The sequence below is a fragment of the Typopeltis vanoorti genome, chromosome 17 (assembly GCF_054136105.1).
Source record: "Typopeltis vanoorti isolate ZY-2024b chromosome 17, IOZ_Tvanoo_1.0, whole genome shotgun sequence".
NCBI classification, from domain to species: Eukaryota; Metazoa; Arthropoda; class Arachnida; order Uropygi; family Thelyphonidae; genus Typopeltis; species Typopeltis vanoorti.
This window is the reverse complement of record NC_143565.1, coordinates 113389804-113395803: the sequence shown is the minus strand read 5'-3', so window position 1 is coordinate 113395803 and position 6000 is coordinate 113389804. Positions and strand designations below refer to the sequence as shown.

The window sequence follows — 6000 nt, the reverse complement described above, 5'->3', positions numbered from 1 at the left end:
CAGGAGACCAGACCTGCGCACAATAGTCCAAGTGAGGATTTATATTAAACAACGCATTCGCGATAATATATTTGAAACTGAAAGTGCTGTAATATTTTATAGCTCTTCGAAGATCAATTTTGCAGCGAATGTAGCTACTTTAAAACTACCAATATATAAAAGAAATACAATCGGACAATAGTAATACCTTGACATCCTAGTGAAGTAGCCAATCCCAAAATTTCCGGAACTCGATAACTTCGCCTGGGTATAATTAGACTCATGTCTGATTACGAGAAATAGTACCATGCCTTACCACTAACTGTCCAGAAGTGTTCTGCTATTCATATCAAAACACTTGCAGTCTTCAGCTATTAATATGCCATATAACTATTGAAATTACTTGGAATCATAAATACTTGCAACAGAATTCTTTTTACCTCTTTGAGAGATAAAGTTAATATTCACGATGATTGTCGATGTCATCGTTCGTTCGTTCTCCTGAAAACTTAAGGAAATAAGTATTTGATTAGAATTCATACGGTTTATAAAAATAAATAAATACTGTTGATGGGTAGTAGTGGACCCTCTGTGTTTATGGAGGAAGTGGAAATGGGAGGCTGAGTGGAGGGAATGGTCTATTCCCGCAGTGACTCCTTGAAAGTATCGCGTGCTTTAATAATAATAATAATTAATATTTAAAATTTTACTTGAATGAGCGAAGGAAGCCTCTTTAGAGAGAGAGAGAGAGAGAGAGAGAGAGAGAGAGAGAGAGAGAGTGATATCGACTTCAAGGTAGAAGGATTAGAGGACGGCCTTTGAAAAAATGGCAAGAGACCGTAACAGGCCACTAGGCCTATTAACTGGAAAGGAAAAAGAAATTTTACTTTCGTATTTAATACTCAAAAAAATCGATAAAATTCTATGGTGAAATTAATATCTTATGAAACATTAAAACATCCCATGTGGTCTAGTGGTTAGGATACCTGGCTTTCACCCAGGAGGCCCGGGTTCGATTCCCGGCATGGGAAATATATATATATATTTTTTTTTTTAAAAAAAAAGAACATTTTTTAAAAAGTAAATCCGACTGCACGTGTGCATTATTTTCGGAGATGCCTTTCGCTTTACTTTACTTTGCTGGAATCGGAAAGAGTGTAGCTTAACAGCTGCTTTATCGCACCGCTATCTTCAACTTTCAGTTTGCCATCCACAATAGTTCATTTTTAAAGCTTTCTGGGAAGTTATGGTTCATCAATAATAAGATGACACAAACGCACGTGATTCCTTTTCTTCCTGTGGATATTTACTGAGCACTTTGCGCGAATGTGTAACAGGAATTTTAACCAGGAAAGAGACAAACTCAGATCACGCTATTCCCCAGACAGTCCCCTTTATTTCCCACATCAATCTCTATTTAAGTCGCTGTTTTCAGTGACCTGTCATTTTGAAACACACATCACTGAATTTTACTGAACTGTTCTTAAGCTTTGGCATCGAAGCGTAAGTTATATTTTGGTCATCATCGCAGTATTCCATCTATAAACGAACATCTTCAGCCTAGCTTCGACGCTGTTTGCCTTGACAAGCCAAGGTAATTGTTGCGTCACACTCGTCTATATCTAACCGTTTTATTTGCCTGAGTTCCTCTTCTAAGAGCGCATGGCTACTTGTTTGTGTCGAAGTCCTTGAGTTAAAGCCACTGGCAGATGACAAATGTTTATTGGACCTTCAACGAAAACAAAAAAAAAAGCAAAAAAAAAAAAAAAAACTGCATTTCCAGTTAGTTCAAACTGCCAATAAAGAAGTTACTTGTTAATGAAGAAGGCTTAGCTGAGAACTTGGCGATTGTGACTTCGCCCAAAAGCGACCCCTATCGTCATTCACATGGAAGTAGTCTAAGAAATCCAAACAACAAAATTACATTTTATTGTGAATTAAAAAAAATTGACGCATAAAAAGAAAATTTTTATTTATTTATTTATTTTACGTGAATCTCGCCAATGAAAGGCTATTACTGTGGATAGACTAAGAATTAAATAATCTGGAAACTTTGTTATGGCAACCAGGGGCGAATTCTCCATGCTTGCGCAGCAAGCTCATTAATTGAGAAAGAAGTAATATTTATTTTTAATTAATTGCATGCATTTATAAGCATTCCATTTAGGCTTTTATCTTTGTAGACAGAAGACGTCTTAAGCTTGCGCGGCAATAATTGAGCTTTGCGTTGTGTATCGAAGGCCAATGCTTGCTCGTCAAAGCTTGCTCGGTTGTGGGAGCTTCCAGGTCCTTTCTGCAGCACTGTGATTTCATTCCCGCGTATAGCCATTTCCGCTTCCTTCACGTCGTCTTAAACACAGGCCATACGCAGTCAAAATCGCTCTAGCCAGTGAGCTTCAGCCAGCCTTTACAAGTGTGCGTGTTGCTTGGGAAAATTAAGTTACAACCAACTTTTTATGACGATGTTATTGACCAGTTCATAAAGAAGAACCGTAGGATAGAATTTGTAACAGAGTAGCTAAATTGAAAAAGATAGAATATCATTTGTAAGATAAATGTTGTATTTGTATGATTAAATGTACATAAATTTCTAAATATATAGTTTTAAATGGTCAGTAATTCATTATTCCGCTAATCAGACTTCAATCACACCTCTCACTCCCTGAATGATAACAAGAGCAAGCGTGAATTTCAAGACCAGCATTCGCCCCCGATGGCAACCCAACATTGAACTTCTTAAAGTCACTTCTGATATCCATTAAATTGGGCGGTCGTCACATGCGAGGCGACCAAATTCATCTCTCACTAAGACGTCCACAAACATCTATGCCACTGTTGGATTCGAACTCATAGCTAGTTGTTTGAGAACAAAAGCACACTATTCACTGGATACCGAACCGGTCTATGACTGTTTAACATGTAGAAATCGTTTGTTGCTATGCTTAGTTCAAGCTTTACAATTCATAGTTGATAGTTCTGTGATAGAGTTTTTATGGTTATCTTACACACGGTCATAATCCTGTGTTACTTAAGAAGTAACACAGGATTATGTGTTACAGGAAGATGTAAGACTTTAATGTAATAGCACTAAATCCTCACAGTACTTACAGTATTTAGTACTATGAAATCAGCAATCATAATCATATTGGTTTAATATTTAATTTGAAGTTAATATCGATGTCTGTTGTTATCTAATTTCTTCGATATTAAATCATATTTTATATTATATTTATCATCGATGTTAAAATCTGGATAATAATAGTTATATACCAGTAATATTTCAAAATCGCAACAAATCCAGTGGCTTTTTGTCTAAATTAACAACGAAATGTCTTCACAACACAATTCTTTATTCCAAAATTAGATCCATGAAGTACTCAGCTCAACAATAGTCCATAACACAAAATTATGAAATCCAAGTTAGAAGTAAGGGATGATCCTTTCATCGGTAGAATATTGCGCATTTTTCTTTATTTTATTCAGGAATCAGCTGATTTGTTGCTTATAATTTTTTCCAGTTTTGGGGATGTCTTGCTTTTCCAAGCTGAGTGGTAAGAAGCACTCTGCCAATTGCAAACGGTTTCAGTTGAATTCTAATGTACGCTGCAGATATCTTTTTTGAAATTTAAGAATATGTGTGAAGAATATGTAAGGATAAGAATTAAGCATACTGTGCGTTCTAAGATGGTTTTGTAAGACGATTGATCCTAGTTTTATATGCCCATGTGTCCATTATAATATTACGAGGAAAAAACTGATTTCTTGGCATGCATCTCTGCAACTTATTTCGTTAATGATCTAGACAAATCACCGCTTATTCTTCGAAATGCGGCGCAGTCTGTGCAGCCATTTATTTGTCATGAGAGATCTCAAAATACCAACAGATCTGTCCCTGATGGCACCTTTCAGGAAACTATGCTTAAAATTTTTCCCGGAAGTGAAACCTATCGTGTATCGTTTCCCAGTCTAATAAACAAAAAATAAAATAAAATAAAAAACTGCTACCCCATATATTTCGATTAATTCTTTACAAATGACGTAGAAGGAATCCCCACTCCCTCTCACTATTTGAAATCTCACCAGCTACTGAACAACCCTCTCTCGTTTCATTTTCTATCGTACATTTCTGGGAGGGGCAACGGATGGGTTTTGGAGCAGGACAAAAAATGGATCTCAACATTTCCATCGCATCTAACCAGCTTTGATATAAAGGTGTCGGTAAGCATGTTCCTCTTCGACCACCTTCTTTTGTCCTTCGTAAATGGATGGCCACTTCTTCGCTTGCTGATTACTTGCATTGCACGTTATACCTTTCTTTCTTCTGAGTTCCTTACTAATGTAGGAGCGCTTCAGAGCTATTCTTACGCTTGCATGATTGTTTCTTTTCCATCATGTGAATTACTATTCGAAAATATTCATAGTGTTGCTTAAAGACAGCGTTTTCCCTTTGACAAATCTTTCAGGTAGTGGAACAACAAATTCTTTTAAGATCTAAATTGGCATAAAAGAATATTTCATTCTAACTTTTATGAAACTTCTTTTCTTGCAGAAGAATTCCTCATCTTCCTCTTCTTGCTTTTAATCTTTTATCTATTTTTTTTTTAAAGCTAAGAATGCTATACGAGCAGGGGCGGCTCGTGCATAGGCACAGCGAAACTAATGCACTCCCAATTATATAATTATATTTATTAACTTATTTATATTTGCTTGTAATATTTACTTTTATCATCAACAATCCCATACAATTCTCTTATTTTGTATAAAAAAAATAATAAAAAGCCATCTTGTAGCACTTCGGAGGGCGAAGGCCGCTAGCGGCACTGTGTTTACTTCAGTGTCCTATTGCTAGTATAGTATTTGCTACGCGCGAAAACATATACGTCATAATGAGATGCGAGCTATTAGCGTAATGCGGCACTGTCCGTCGCGCAGTTCCACTGTTGTTTATATGCAGTTAGCGTCAGTAGTAGAGTGTTCGTAGTGTTTATCGTGTTTACTCCGTCTCTTTAAATATTTGGACATTACAATTAAAGACACAACGTTTGTTATAGTTTCCATTTTAGAACATTATTGGGGTTATGATAATGGATTTCATTCTTAAGTAATTTTGAATTATACCAAACTGTATAAATTTTATCGATAATAAACCATATTTTTTCATATTTAATTTTTTTCCCATAATATTGATATTTTATCCAAACACGTATACGCTGTACTTACAGTGTGTATGTATATCTCGAAAGTTGCAGCATCCCCACGATTTCAAGCCATGAGCCGTCACTATATACGAGTGTGTTTGTGATTTCGTGCATAATTGCTCTCAGTGGGAAAATTCTAAAATCGGTCTTATCTTAGAAAGTCAAACTGAAGACCAGGGATCAAATTTTATTCCCTCTGCTTTCTATCTTCAATGAACTGCTTTGTCAATCATGTGACTTCTAATAATCTTACTTTATGCTATGATAGAGTGGTTAATAATATATCCATAGTCTGCTACTCAGCACACATGTTCTTAGCCTGATTTTCTGTTCTACAAAGAGGGAGGGGTAAAGACACTTCCATACGAAACGAACTGAAATTTTAATAGCATTCGAGACGAATTTAAAATCGTGAATCTTTCCATCGAAAGATTATTCTTCTCACCCCACTGATCGATGGAAATTGGTTGAGATTATAAAGTAAGCAACTATGGCCGAAGCAGTGCATACATGTTTATTCTATTGTTTCTTCTGCTAGTTGGTAAGTTTTGTGAGAGAAACCCAAGCTTTAGGGAAAAAAAATAGTCTACTACCTCCAAGCTTGCTTACTCATTCACCTAAAAAACTCTCATAAAGACTGCAGTATTTGTTCTAAAAAAAATGGATTAGAATCCTTCTGATTATGCTAACTAACGAGAGAGACGTCATCGATTAGATTTAGCTAAATTTATTATCCGGAGCTGGCTGAGTGGTTAGCGTGTCCGCCCTCCACCCAAGAGGTTACTGGTTGGAATCTCGCTATGGGTAGGGAGGTTTGTGATTG

General features: G+C 36.2%; 1 non-coding gene across 1 annotated transcript; it reads left to right on the top strand.

The window, feature by feature from the left end:
- The first annotated feature begins 938 nt into the window (after window positions 1-938).
- TRNAE-UUC (transfer RNA glutamic acid (anticodon UUC)) lies at window positions 939-1010 on the top strand. The gene has a single exon. It is a non-coding gene; the product is annotated as a tRNA-Glu (tRNA).
- The last annotated feature ends 4990 nt before the right edge of the window (window positions 1011-6000 follow it).